This window comes from Spermophilus citellus (assembly GCF_964194105.1).
Source record: "Spermophilus citellus genome assembly, chromosome: 7".
Taxonomy (NCBI): Eukaryota; Metazoa; Chordata; class Mammalia; order Rodentia; family Sciuridae; genus Spermophilus; species Spermophilus citellus.
In genome coordinates, this window is record NC_138188.1 from 73,264,840 (window position 1) to 73,280,365 (window position 15,526).

General features: G+C 34.4%; 1 long non-coding RNA gene across 1 annotated transcript; it reads right to left on the reverse strand.

Annotated features, from left to right (window-relative positions):
* Positions 1-763: 763 nt before the first annotated feature.
* LOC308653611 lies at positions 764-11,312 on the reverse strand. Its single transcript, XR_014023077.1, has 3 exons — positions 11,193-11,312; positions 5,278-5,389; positions 764-1,077 (listed from the first exon to the last, which is right to left on the reverse strand). It is a non-coding gene; the product is annotated as an uncharacterized lncRNA (long non-coding RNA).
* Between the last annotated feature and the right edge of the window lie 4,214 nt (positions 11,313-15,526).

The following is a 15,526-nucleotide window of genomic DNA, read 5'->3' on the forward strand; positions in this document are numbered from 1 at the left end:
ATAAAAGATATAAAAGAAGGGACATAACAAAGAACAGATGTACAAATAGAAAACAAACAGGAAAATTGTAGGCTTAGACTAATCAGATCAACAATTGCATTTAAATGTAAATAGATTAGTGGCTCTTCTGAAATGAATGAGTAGTTCTTACCCTTTCATGGATTGCAACTAGAAGTTCTATGTGAAATTTTAAACAGTGATTGAAGGCAATAAAGAGCTAATGTTATGGTTTGGATCTTCAGTGTTCCCCTAGAACTCATGCTGCAGGTTGCTGCCTATCTGATGTGGCCAATGGGAGTGGCAAAAATGTCAGGAGGTGGGGCTGTAGAAGGAAGTAGTCATTAGCGCTTATCCTTGAAGCACGTGTTTGGACCCTGATCCTCTCCTCTCTCTCTTTGCTTCCTGGCTGCCATGAGATGAGCAACTTTGCTCCACCATGAGTTCCCCACCATGAACCCAAAGCAACTGGGCCAAGCAAAACCTAATGGAAATTGTGGGCCAAACTAAATCTTTTCTCATTTTAAATTGATTTTCTCAGGTATGTTTTCATAGTGATGAAAAGCTGACTAATACAATGATTTTTTTTTTTTAAGGAGCCAGAATCTGAAAAGACATAGACATTTGGAAAAAAAAAAAAAGGCAACAGCACACGTAATGTTACTCGTTTTAGACCTTTTATTCCAAGGCAGATGAAACGTAGCACTCTGTGAGATGACTGACTTTTTAACTGAAAAATTCACAACCTCTCTAATCAGACCAGAATTTGGAAACATTATAGTGTGTCCTGATACAAACAGAGAGAGTGGGATCTCTGACTTCTTTTGTGCAAATTCTGCCCAAATCAAATTCATCTCTGAGAACATGTGTGGGTAAAACAGATTCCATCTAAGGAAAAAACAACTTCCATATTGGAGATTGAAGCCAGGGGTGCTCTACCACTGAGCTACATTTACAGTTCTTTTTTGAATTTTATTTTGAGACAAAGTCTTGCTAAATTGCTAAGGTTGGTCTCTAGCTGGTGATTCTCTTGCCTCAGCCTCCTGAGTAGCTGGGATTAGAGATGTTTTCCACTGCATCCTGTTAAGAAAAAAAAAATTGTCTAAGAGTTGAGCTGCTACCAAGAAGGAGAGTTTGCAATTTTCAGACCAGATAGAAATTTCCAGAAACCAAAGTGTCCACAATATAATATTCAAATGCTCAAGATACAAATCACTCAATTTACAAAGTTGCAGGAAATATATTCATTAGCAAGATAAAATAGCACTCATAGGAGGCCAACCCAGAGGTGATTCAGCTTACCCAATTTCAACCCATTATTATATTAATTAACACCAGAGATATAAATAAATACTTGGTCAGAGTTTATGAAGAGATAACAAATATTAATATAGAGAGAAAATATGTGAAAAACAGCCAAATATAAGTTGTAGAACTAAACAATACTCATTTTAAAATATATATACATATTTATTTATTTATAATACACTTTTTTTATTGCCGTAGATTGAACCCAGAGCTGTGTGCATGCTAGGCAAGTGCTCTATCTCTGAGCTGTATTCACAGCCTAAAATGTCATAATTAAAAAAAAATTTTCTGTAATAATTGAAAAAAATGAAGACCAGAGGGAATAGGGAAACATCCTTAAAGTGTTGAAGGGTGGACAGCAGCGGGGGGGGGGGGGACACAAAAAGAAAACTTTCAACCTCAAATTCTATATTAAACAAAATGCTTCTCAAGAATGAAATGGAAAAAAATATATATTTGCATAGGGAAAAGAAAGAATTTATCATCAGGACATCTGTACTATGAGAAATGCTAAGGAAGTGTTTTCACGATGAAGTAAAATAATACTAAATGAACACTCAGATCTTCAGAAAAGAATTGATATTGCTAAAAATGATAAAAATCTGGATAGATACAAAAAGACTATCTTTTCATTTTCATTTTTAAAAATGCTCAGGACTTTTTAAAGCAAAAATTATACCATTATGTTGTATATAATAGATTTGGATATAAAGCATATGGCAACTATAGTGTAGTGGAATCGGAAGAAGTAAATGGGTCTATAATTTGCAAGTTTATACATTTCTCAAGACTTAGTGCAATATTTACTCTATGTAAATGATATGTATTGAAAGTCTTAGAACACTCATAAGAATTAAAGAAAAGAAGTATAAATGAAAAGCCAATAAGTTAACACTACTTTCCAAAAATATAAGTAAGCTAAATACCCATATATAAGACAGATTATCCAAAGAATAAAGAAGCGAAGCATGAATTTTTCTGTCTATAAGAGTAACACATTAAATATAAACACAGATTTTTTTTAAAAGAGCCATGTAATTAGGAGTCATTCGTCAAAGGACAGTCTTCCCCATCCCCATTGGTTCTTTTTAGTTAGAATCCATTTTGACATAATTCTTTCTGCAAGCTAGGAATGTATCATGTTCAATTCTGACCCCAGTACATCTCCTCCACTTTCTTCTCTCACCCCTTGCTCTCTTCTGTCTATTGAACTATCTGCCATTTACCTGTAGTTATTTTCTAAAAAATTAATTTCCTGTGGATGTACATAATGATGAGATACACTGTTCAATATTCATATAAGTACATAGGAAAGTTATGTCCCATTCATTTCACTGTCTTTCCTTTTCCTATTCCCTTCCTTTCATGCCCCCTTGTCTAATCCACTGAACTTTCATTCTCCTCCCCCACTTATTTTGGATTAGCTTCCATATATCAGAGAAAACATCCCACCTTTGGATTTTTTTGTGATTGGCTTATTTCATTTAGCATAATAATCTCCAGATCCCAAAGGATATAAAGTCTTAATTAGAGAGGTAGAATAAATTCTTGTGGTCTCTTGTACAGCATGGTTACTGTAGACATGTGTTAGATATTTGCAAACTATTGAGAAATAGATTTTAAATCTTATCACCATAAAAAATGATAAATATGTGAGATAAGGGATATATATTAATTATCTTGATTAAATCATTCCATAAATTATACATATGTCAAATATTATATTGTATCCCATAAATAAATGTTATTATTTGCCAATATAAATAAGTCTGACATTCTTAAAAAATAAAAATAAATGAAAGTAGAGAGAAAAAAATAATCTCATTCAGATACTAACTATAAGAAAGGCAGAGTAATTACATTAATATTCCAGAGAAAGTAGAAAAAAAAAGTAGTGTTACCAGAGATAAAGAAGTATATTTTATAATAATAAAAAGAACAGATCATCAAGAAGTCCCAACAATAACATATATGTATATGCCTAATAGTAGAGTTTCAAAATAATCGGAGCAAATATTAGCAGAAATCAAAGGAGAAACTCATGAACCTATAGTTATGGCAGAAAATTTCAAAACTTCTTTCTAAGTAAGAGGGACCCAATTGGGAAAATATCAGAAAGAATACAATTTGAAAAACTATCAGACAATTTGACTGATTTCATTAAATATTTATATAACATTACATCTAAAAGTCTGCAACATACTAATTCTTTCAAATGTACACCAAACATTTGCAAAAACAGGACTTGTCCTGGGTCATTTAAAAAACCTTGTTTTCAAAGATTGCCATCATATTGAACATATTTATGAACCACTGTAGTATTAATGTAGAAACCAACAAAAAATACGTAGAAAAGCCTCAAATACTTAGAAATTAATTTACCCATGCCTAAGCCATCCATGTATTTAAAAAGAAATCCCTAAGAAAATTACAAAATAATTTAAGGTAAATGAAATGACAAAAGATTATAGTTTGTGGGATGCAGTTAAATACTGCTCAGAGGGAAATTTATACATGTTTATATTAGAAAGCAGGTGTGTTTTAAAATTAATGGTTAAATTTCCAACATATGAAACTGAAAGAAGAGAATCAAAAATCAAACTAAATTAAAATAGCCAGGTGTGGTGGAACATGACTGTAATCTCAGGACCTCAGGGGTTCTGAGGCAGGAGGATCATAATTTCAAGGCCAATCTCCACAACTTAGAGAGGCCCGAGCAAACTTAGTGAGAGCCTGTCTCAAAATAAAAAAATAAAATTTAAAAAAGGGCTGGGGATGTAGATCAGTGGTAAATCTCCCTTGGGTTCAATTCCCAGAAAAAAAAAGGGGTAGAACAATGAAAATAATAGTGGGGCAGAAAATAATGAAATAAAAAACAGATAAACAGAGAAAATGGAAGAAACCAAATGTGATTCTTTGAAAAGATTGTTAAAATTGATAAATTCCTTTACTGTTTACTATTATTGACCAGGAAAAAAAGAAAGAATGCACAAATTACCAATACCAAGAATAAAGTAGAAGAAGCAAGAATAGTTATTGCAGGTGTTAAAAGGATAAAAAGAAATATTAAGAATAATTTGGGTCAATAAGTTCAATAATTTGATGAAATGAACAAATTCCAATACTGAACTGAATAAAGGTAGAAAATTTGAAACATTTAATATCTACTACCAACTATATAATTAGTAATTAAAAAGCTAATTATATAGTCTTATACTTTTAATTCTTAAAGTAATTTTAAGAATTTAAAAAATTTTTAAAAACAAAATCCCAGGGTCAGATGGATTCACATGGATTCTACTAACAATTTCAATAAGAAATAATATCCATCATTTTTTAACTCATTCACAAAATAGAAGAAAATACTAACAGCTCATTTAATAAAGTCAGCATGACCCTGATGTCTAAACACCTTAATGGATAAAGGCATTATGATAAAATAAGCCAGAGATTTCATTTCTTTTGGGGGAGATGTGTTGGGGCACCAGGGATTGAACTAAGGGGCACTCAACCACGGAGCCACATATTCAGCCCTATTTTTTATTTTATTTAGAGACAGGGTCTCACTGAATTGCTTAATGCCTTGCTTTTGCTGAGGCTGGCTTTGAACTCGTGATCCTCCTGTTCAGCCTCTGGAGCTGCTGGGAATATAGGTGTGCGCCACAATGCCTGGCTGATTTAATTTCTTTCTTCATAAGCAAAAACCTTTATAAAAAATAATAACAGCACAGACACCAGTGGAGTTTCTTTTGTTGATGTAATTCAACTTTCCAAAATTAATGTAATTCAGAGCTTTAACAGAATAATTCAGATCAATGAAAAAATTATCTAAACACCTCAAAAAATACATAAAACAATCTCAGAAAAATCCCAAACTCATTTTGAATCAAAACTCTTTCTAAACTTGAAAAAGAAAAGGACATCTTCCCAATGATGAAGAGAATCTCAAGAAAACTAGCAGGAGCATCATACCAGTGGTGAATGATTGAACACTTGTCCTCTATGACAGCGAATAATGCCAGGATGCCTGCTTCTGCCCCCACTACCCTGCTTCATAATTGGAGGTGTGGGCAGTGCAACAAGGCTAGAAAAATAAATGAAAATCATACAGGTTAAACAAAAGGAGCGAAGCTGTTTTAATTTTAGAAAAATGGCAGTAAACAGTATCTAGAGAAAATCCTTAAGCAATCCACAAAGCAGCTATGACAACTAATAATTAGGTTTAACAAAATTATAAAATACAAGAACAGTTTATTTCCATATCATGGCACTGAAAAAAAATAAAAATCAAAAATTAAAAATAGATACTATTTACATTCATGTTCAGAAAACTTGGAATACTCAAGTATAAAGTGTTTACACTGAAAACTATAAAACACAGTTAAGAGTAATTAAAGAACACATAAATAAATGGAAAAATATAGCATGCATATTATGCTTCAGAAAATTTAGAATTGTAAATATGTCAAATCTACTTGAATTGAACCATAGTAACAATGCAATCCCAATCAAAATCCTATCTGTTTTTTAAAATGGAAGTCAATAAACCAACTCTATAATTTATGTGTGAACACAAGAATTAAATTGTTTTTAGTCTTGCAAAAGCAAACAGCAACAACAACAAAATTTGGGTACTTCTAAGTGATTTGAAGACATCATAGAGCTACTATATTCAAAATAGTATGCTATTGAAATATAAATTAGACTGATCAATGGAGAATAGAGAATTCAGAAATAAACCCATACTTTCATCATGAAGTAAGTTTCAGCTTACACTCCAATTCAGTCCAAGAGAGAACAGGAGCATCTTTCAACACATCATGCTAAGACAACAATAAAATCGAGGAGAAACAACCTTTTCTTACATCTCACCCCATATATAAAATTTAGCTAGAAATGCATTTGGGCACTAAAACGACATAGTTTTCAGAAGAAAACAATAAATAATATCTTCATATCCCTTGAGATACACAAGTATTTTTTAGGATATAAAAAGCAATAACTATAAAAAAATTGTTGCATCATCAAAATTAAACAACTCATGCTATTCAAAAGACCCTGTTCAGCAAAGAAATAGATAAGCAAGAAACTGACAGAAAATGCTTATAATGCTTGTATCTGACAAATGACTTATATCCCAAACCTACAAAACTCCTATAACTCACACATACAGAAACTACTCATGTCAAAATATGAGCAGCAAGTACAGCACCCTCTGTTCTTGGTTTACTACTTTAAAAGACGAAGAACCCTTATAAATAGAATATGAAACACATGATGAATTAAAAATAGTTAGGGTGTCTATCAAAACATTTCAAAACTAAAAAAATTAAAAATTAAAAATAACAGCATATTCATGGTTGCCTTTAGGTAAGATGGAACACTTATTTACTGGGAAGGAGCACTAGGAATTTTCTGGGGTTAAAAATGTCCTGTTCATCCATCTGGGTGTCGGCTACATTGGTGTCAGAGCCCATAGAATGGTCTTTTTTATGTGAATTACACCTGAATGGGAAAAAAGGTGTTAGTCTAATTCCCAAATTTGTTACAACACCAATTCTATCATTATTTTCTCTTTTATATCATGAAAATTCATAATAAGTCTAATAGTTCATTTTTGTACAAATGCAGCTCATTTAAAAAAAAGCATCAATGTGACAATAATCTAGAAAGTTGATTTGCTGTAAAATGCGTGGGAAATAAAATTTTCCTCTGAGCTCACTTTATGGTAAATACTATTTTGCTGTGGTAAATGGAAGTGCTTTCTTCTCATTTAAAAAGCGAAAGAATACACACCCATTAATTTTTCACTTGCTCATGCAATAATAAGGTAGCATTTTAAGATGATGAAAAATGATTCTTCAGGCAGCATGATGTAGCAAAAAGAATGATGGCCTGAACAGCTCTGTATTGTGTAACTGTGCATTGAACCCTGAAGTCCCCAGCACCTCTGGCCTTCCCCCTCCCTCATCTGCTTAAAGGAGTGATTGAACTGAATGACCTCTAAGGTCCTTTCTGCATCTAACATTCGGAGGAGAGCTAGCTCTATTCCTCAATCTATGACCATAGGTGTCATCCATTTTGACATTTTAATATGACACAGCACTTGTGCTGATACTCATTCATTCTGTTACTATTCAAACTTCAGATTCACAAAGCTAATCTTAAGAATATCAAAAATACCAATTAGTTTTAGTTGATATTTATGATGCTATTAGCACATTATTTGTTAGTAAGGTCACATAGAGAGTGAATCATTCCCTCTCTGATTCCAGAGGCATAGGATGTATTACAATAACATAAATCATATTAATGTGAATGTGAGATTAATTTCAAAAAGAGACAAATTGCATGCTTTGCTTAGTATTTACATATTGGATGTTATGAATTTATTTCCTATTCATGGTAATAACATTAATTACAATAAATCTGCTTTATATTCATGTAGATGTCACACTCTCCCAGCATTGGCATTTATAAAACATGAATAAATGGCCACTAGCCTTTTACTCTTATATTTCTGATATAGTTACTCAAAAGAATAGTCACAAAATTAACAAGCTATATAACTAAGGAAAGAAATCTGATAGCTGCATTTTATTGATTTTGTCACAACATCAAAATATATAATTTCTTACCTCTGGCATTTACTTAGTAATTTCATGTAATGAATTATTTATTGACAGCCAGTGGCCTAACTGGAAATTACTTTGATCTGGGTTTAGCACTCTTGAGGAAGCTGGTTTAAGGGGACTGAATATTCAGGGAAACCAACATTCCTATTAAAACAGTCTGACTGTATGTTTATTTCCCTTTATCATCACTAAACATGATTAAAGGTATTGTAATCCAATGGAAAGAATTAAAACACTAGGAAACTGTTGCATCTGTTGTATCTCTTAAAGTGCACTTATTTAAAGCAAGTTTCTCAACCTTTCTAGATCCATAAAATGTAGGTAATATTCAAATGAGTTTCCATTTGGAAAGATACCTGGAACCCTTACAGGCCACCAACCAATGTCAATTATATTGATTTGCACCCCGTGTCTTCAGTCTAACTCCTGCGTCTACTTCCTTAACTCTATCGTTTACAATTTCTCTTTTAGATGAAAATCCTTCCTCTGTTGCATCCTCCAGGTTTTCATTTATTCCCTCTCCAGTCCAGTCTTACACATCCATGCTCTTGTCTTCTAGGTCCCCAGATCCCAGGTAGGATCATCACTGAGAGCAAACTCTCCTTCCTTGGAGCACCTTAGCTGCCTCACTTGGAAGGAAACTTTGCTCTTTCATAATAACATTGAACCCTTCAAGATGTGGCTGAGGAAGATTGTTTCTTTGCCAGCCCTCGTTACCATGAGTGGACCACTGAATCAGCTTGCTCTCTGGAGTCCTCCAGCTGATTCAATTTCCTGAGTAACTCCTGATATTATTGTCTGGCTAAAAGTTCCTTATTCATTTCTTCTGACTAACATGATAAAGCCCAAACATATTTCATGGGCTTTCATGGGCTCTATTAATCTGACCCAAATCTATCTTTCCAGTCGTAATCACTATATCTACTTGCAGACCTTCATTTTAGTCAAACTGCACTGTTGCTTCTATGTTTCCCTCTGTTGGAATGTCAGAATCTAATCTCTTTCTAAAGCATCTTTTTTTTTTTTTTTTTAAAGAGAGAGTGAGAGAGGAGAGAGAGTGAGAGAGAGAATTTTTAATATTTATTTTTTAGTTCTCGGCGGACACAACATCTTTGTTGGTATGTGGTGCTGAGGACCGAACCCGGGCCGCACGCATGCCAGGCGAGCGCGCTACCGCTTGAGCCACATCCCCAGCCCTTTCTAAAGCATCTTGACTCACTATCTTGCCTGGCCATCACCAGTGCCTTTCCTCTGTGCCCTCTGATGCATGAATTTTTCTGCCCATAGATTCCTGGATTGCAGGAATTCTATGTGATACAACTGTGAATTACTGAAGAGAAAAATAACACAATGGTTTGTAGAAAACAGATTCTTCAATGTGCGAATGAAAAAAAAATAGTTGTCTTATTATAACATTCTTTCTGTGAACTTTGCTGAAAAAATATTTGTTTCAGAAAACACAAATTTATTATTGCAATAAAAAAGACAAAGAAAAGAAACCTAGTGGAACTAAATTTGGCAAAAAGTATTAATTTATCAGAGCGGTATCGAGACGTTTCAAGTACTGTAAGAGCTGGAAATTAGCAGGGCTGAGGGGATGGACAAAAAACTTGGTTCACTGTGTGAAGACTGAAAAGTCACTTTTCTCCATTTTGCATATATCATTGTTTGGGTGTCTGATAGCCTTGATTTCTCTCTCTCTCTCAGCTGATCCTTTTGGTCTTCAATCCATATTATGCACCTTGGCTATAACAACTTTAGAATTTTCACTTTTCCTATTAAGGATTATCTATTATGCAATTGCATGCAACTTAAAATCTCTAAGTTATAAATTCACATTCCCTGGTGTAGACAACTGACCATCTTTAAGTTGTCATCTTTGACTAGAGAGCAGAGTCATATTATTATATTTTTCTTGGATGAAGTACTTCTCAAAAATGCACATGAGCGTGCACCAAGGCTCCCTGCTTGTCCAGAGATGTCTATCATCATTTGTACATTTGGGAAGCAGTAGCTCCATCAGAGAACTGGAGACAACCTAATGTGTGCCTATGTCAGTGGCTAGATATTTGAAGCAATCTGCAGATTATAAAGAATCATAAATTACTACACTCTCTCATTTTGTATAGCTGCTAGTACTTCAAAAATATTTTAAATACTGTCCATTTGCTTCTAGATGGGTTAATGCAATCACTGGAGCCATCACTATTGAAGGGCTTGAGTCAGAGTTAATAGCTTTGAATAAAAATGTATGAAATCATTTTAACTCCTTGACACCATTTATCTTTGAAATTGGCAAAAGATCACTTTTGTCACCAAATCAGTTCCTGAAATAGCTTTTCATCTTAAAATGAAGGCAGAATCATCTAGAAAATATAAGGAATCATTTTTTTTTCTTCCATAAGCTAGAGGACAACTGATACGACCTAGATTCCAAGCGTTTCAAGCTGAAGATTAATTACTCTATTGTAAATACAGGTTATTTTGACCATTAAATGTCAGTTGTGTTGAAAGCAAGATTAGAAATTGTTTTTGTTCCTCAATCTGATTGATCTCCTTTTCTGACAACAAGATCAGGAGAGGTGAAGTGATCAAAGGGCCCATATGTCAAAGGAGGGGCCAGGTTCTTTTTACAAAAGGAGGAGAAATGAGGTAGGGAACTGATAAGGGTGTTCAGGAGGTTGTTTCCTGGAGCTGGTAGGAGTCAAAAGAAGTAGAAAAAGTCTCAGTTGGGATTAGGTGAAGGACTAGAGCTGAGGCAGGGACACAGTATTGACAATGAGTGACCCTGGGCAGGCAAAAAGCTATGTAAGGAGGAAGTTGGAGAATAAGGGGTAGGGTAACAGACAAAGAAAGAGCAGTGGTCTGTAGAAAACTCAAGAATATCCATATTGGTCATTCACTCAGTTTATGTAGTCTTGCTTTGGTTAGTTTGGATTATTCTGATGGTCTGGAACAGTAGGTACAAAAACTTACCCATTTGAAGTTCTTTTGATGTTGCATGCTGATATTTGAGAGGTAGAGGGGCATAAAGTGTAAAAACAGAGGGAAAAAAATAGAGAAAATTTGCTATTGGTCCACTGACCTTTTCCCTATGCCTCCCTGGGGGTGAGGGCAGTACAATAGATACCCCAACTTTTGTCCTTTTTTCTGATAGGTCACAAGTGATAAAGGAAGGTTGTTGACGGTTATATAGAATTCCAATATCTAAATTCCTGTTTAGCTATTTATATCAGTGAGCAATGTATTCACCTGCAATGACTGGAATTCTCAAACAGATTTAATTCATCTCCACAATCACAAATACCAGTGTGGATAAACCCAGTTGGTGACAGTGCAGGGATGCCCTCTGGGAACCAGGCTTTTACCTCCTTCCTCTCAGCTTCCACCTCATGCTGGTCTCCTGATGGTTGCAGATTGGCTGCTGTGCCTTGGGGTCATGTCTGCATTCTAATCAGGAAAAAAAATGAGAAAAGATTGAAGGATAAATCTGTGGTTATCCTAAATAGAATGGGATGCTGTTAATTATCAAGAAGATCATAAAATTTGAGGGAGCAACTAGTGATATTTGCTATTTGCTTTACCCTTCATTTGTTCAATTAAACCTGTATATTATGTGTGCGTGTGTGTAAATGTGTGTATATGTGTGTGTGTGTGTGTATGTGTGTGTGTATGTGTGTGTGTGTGTATATATATATATAATTTTCACCCCATCAACAGTGAAGTAATAGTAATGTGAAGTAATAGTAATGAATGGCTCATAACCAGTACTGGATACTGGGAGTGACAGTGGCTAGTTGAGCAGACATGGTCTCAGTGTAATTTTTCATAGCCAAGTGAGTGAGGTATGTTACATTATTGATAGTTTACATACTGCTTGTAAGCTTTGTGAGCTTCTGTAGCTTGACTCTCTACATGTGAGTATTGAGCAAAGAGGAGGGCAGAGATGGACAGGAAGCCCAGAGGTTCTGGAAGTCATCTTTCCATTTTGCTATGAGAGGAAGTGGTAAATAAGAAGCTGTGTTGCTCTCCATCTTCTAAGGTCTTCTTCAATTTCCTTCTTTGGTATTCTGTAGTTTTTGCTGTAGAGGCCTTTCACCTCTTTTGTTAGATTGATTCCCAAGTATTTTATATTTTTTGAGGCTATTTTGAATGGAGTAGTTTTCCTAATTTCTTTTTCACTTATCTTTAGAAATGCAATTGATTTATGGGTATTGATTTTATATCCTGCTACTTTGCTGAATTCATTTATTAGTTCTAGAAGTTTTCCGGTGGAAATTTTTGGATCTTCTAAATATAGAGTCATGTTATTGGCAAATAGAGATAATTTGAGTTCTTCTTTTCCTATGCATATCCCCTTGATTTCTTTTGTCCCTCTGACTTCTCTGGCTAGAATTTCAAGGACTATGTTTAATAGAAGTGGTGAAAGAGGATATTGCTGTCTTGTTCCAATTTTTACAGGGAATGCTTTCAATTTTTCTCCATTTAGGATGATATTGGCCTTGGGCTTAGCATAAATAGCTTTTACAATCTTGGATAGGTAGAGGTAACATTGTCAAAATGACCATACTACCAAAACTGTTATACAGATTTAATGCAATTCCTATTAAAACTTAATGTCATTCTTCATAGAACTTGAAAAAAGGGATCAAGAAATTTATTTGTAAAAATAAAAGACTCAGGATAGCCAAAGCAATCCTTAGCCAGAAGAGTGAAGCAGGAAGCATCACAATACCACACATTAAACTAAACTACAGAGCAATAATAACAAAAACAGCACGGCATTGACACCAAAATAGACATTAGACCAATGGTACAGAATAGAAGACACAGAGACTAACCCACATAAATACAGTTTTCTCATACTAGACAAACATGCCAAAAACATACATTGGAGAAAGGATAGCCTCTTCAACAAATGTGCTGGAAAAATTGGAAATACATATTTAACAAAATAAAATTAACCTTTATCTCTCACCAGGCACAAAATTCAACTCAAAGTGGATCAAGGACCTAGAAATTAGACCAGAGACCCTGCACCTAATAGAAGAAAAAATAGACCCAAATCTTCATCATGTCAGATTAGCCCCCGACTTCCTTAATAAGAGTCATGAAGTGCAAAAATAAAATCAAGAATCAGTGAACAGGACGGATAAAAACTAAAAAGCTTCTTCTTAGCAAAAGAGACAATCATTGAGGTGAAGAGAGAGCCTAAAGTATGGGAGCAAATTTTTACCACACATACATCAGATAGAGCATTAATCTACAGGATATATAAAGAACTCAAAAAACTAAGTACCACAAAAACCAAAACACCCATTCACTAAATGGGCTATGGAACTGAAGAGACACTTCTCAGAAGAAGATATACAAACATATGAAAAAGTGTTCAACATCTTTAGTAATTAGAGAAATGCAAATCAAAACTACCTAAGACTTCATCCCACCCTAGTTAGAATGGCAATTATCAGAATACAAGCATTAATAAGTGTTGGAGAGGATGTAGGGGAAAAGGTACAGTCATACATTGCTAGTGGGACTGCAAATCAGTGCAGCCACTTTGGAAAACACTATAGAGATTCCTTAGAAAACTTGAAATGGAACCACCATTTGACCTAGCTGTCCACTCCTCAGTCTATATAAAAAGGACTTAAAATCAGCATACTACCATGACATAGCCACATTAATGTTTATAACAGATGAATTCACAATAGCTAAAATGTGGAACCAATCTAGATGCCCATCAATACATGAATAGATAAAGAAACTGTGGTATATGTACACAATGGAATATTACTCAGCATTAAAAGAGAATAAAATTATGGCATTTGCAGGTAAACAGATGGAGTTGGAGAATATTATACTAAGTGAAGTAAGTCAATTCCAAAAAACTGAACCCTGAATGTTTTCTCTAATTAGAGTATGCTGGTCTATTATGTGGGGAGGACATGGGAAGAATGGAGGAACTTTGGATTGGGCAAAGGGGATGGTGTGGAGGGATTATGAGGATAGGAAAGATGGTGGAATGAGATGGACATCATTATCCTAGATACATGTATGATTGCACAAAAGGTGCCTCTCTACATCATGTACAACCAGAGAATTGAAATGTTGCACTCCATTTGTGTACAGTGAATTGAAATGCATTCTGCTGTCATGTACAACTAAGTAGAAGAAATAAAAATTATAAAAAAAGAAACTGTGTTGCTTGGAAAATGACAAATTATGAAGGCCTACACATGTGGTGTTAAGTAGTTTCGATTTTTTCATAGAAATTGAGAACTTGTAAAGGATTTTAAGCAGTAGAATACAGTGACAGCCATAGGGATCCTTAAGAAAAAGGCAAGTTAATGATCAACAGAATCTCTTTTGTTTATTTATTTATTTATGGTGCACTGATGTACTAGCTCTGAAGACATTTGAACTCAGAGCGAAAACTTAAAACACAACACCCTTGTTAGTTATGTTATTACCACATTAGACTCCACAGACACCATTTACAAATGAGAAATTCTTTTACTATATCAAAGTATTTTTTCATTATAACCTTTCTTCATAACCTGAATTGAAAGTGTTCGTTAAGAAAAAAAAAATACCTCAGGTGGTCACTCATTTACGTCCAACATAAAGTAATTTTCCATTAGGTTCAGAATTAGAGGACAAATTTAGGAGAAAAACCATGTACCTGGAAGATCTCTGCCCTACCAGCTGCTTGAATTTACATAAGCACTGAGTTGGATTGGGGGCCCACTCTTCATATTAAGGAATTTGTTACTTTCCATTCCAGACAACCTGGACCAAATACTGTGCTGGGAACAAAATTACCTTCTATATTTGAAATTGCCCAAACAGCAGGTGTTGACATGACAAAGGCATATTGTCTTTTCCCCAAGGAAGCAAAGGCCCAGATCTTTACATCATGCCAGGATCCATAAAAAGAATCAAATGTGGGCGTTGAGCAAGGGAGCATCTCAATTTAGGTATCTTGTCCAGAGACAGAAACCAAACACGCTAGTGTCACCTGAATTTTTATTTAAGAACAGAGTACGAAACTTTATTTAGCTTATGTTGTTTATCTCTGGTGTTTGAAATGATGTATGGGTCACTTAGGAGGCTGTGACAGTTACTTAGAAGATACACACTGAAAAAAAAAAAGAAGTTCAATTCGACAGAGTTGGATTTTTTAATTTGCCTTCCTACATTACAAGCAATGTAAATGAAGGAAATTCTCTGGGACTCAGATTTTCATATATAAAGTGAATCAATTTTTATTTTTGCCTGTGTTAGAGAATTTCTTTGTTTCTTCTTTCAAGGAAGATTCCACCTAATTTTTGAAGCTGTTCAGACAGAGTGAGAGCAGAGAAAGATGATTTCCTTAACAATATAATCTAAAAAGTAGTATGGATGGATTCCTTTGGATTTCCCAACTTAAATACATTACTGCAATAGTTATAAAGTCCTTCAAATTCCAAGCACCAGGAGATGCGTGGGGAGAGCTGGAAGGTGGTGCTGAGGAGCAAATGGCTTTAATGTGTTTTGTTGCAATATTATTTTTGGATCAAGTACATACCAATTAACAACTTACT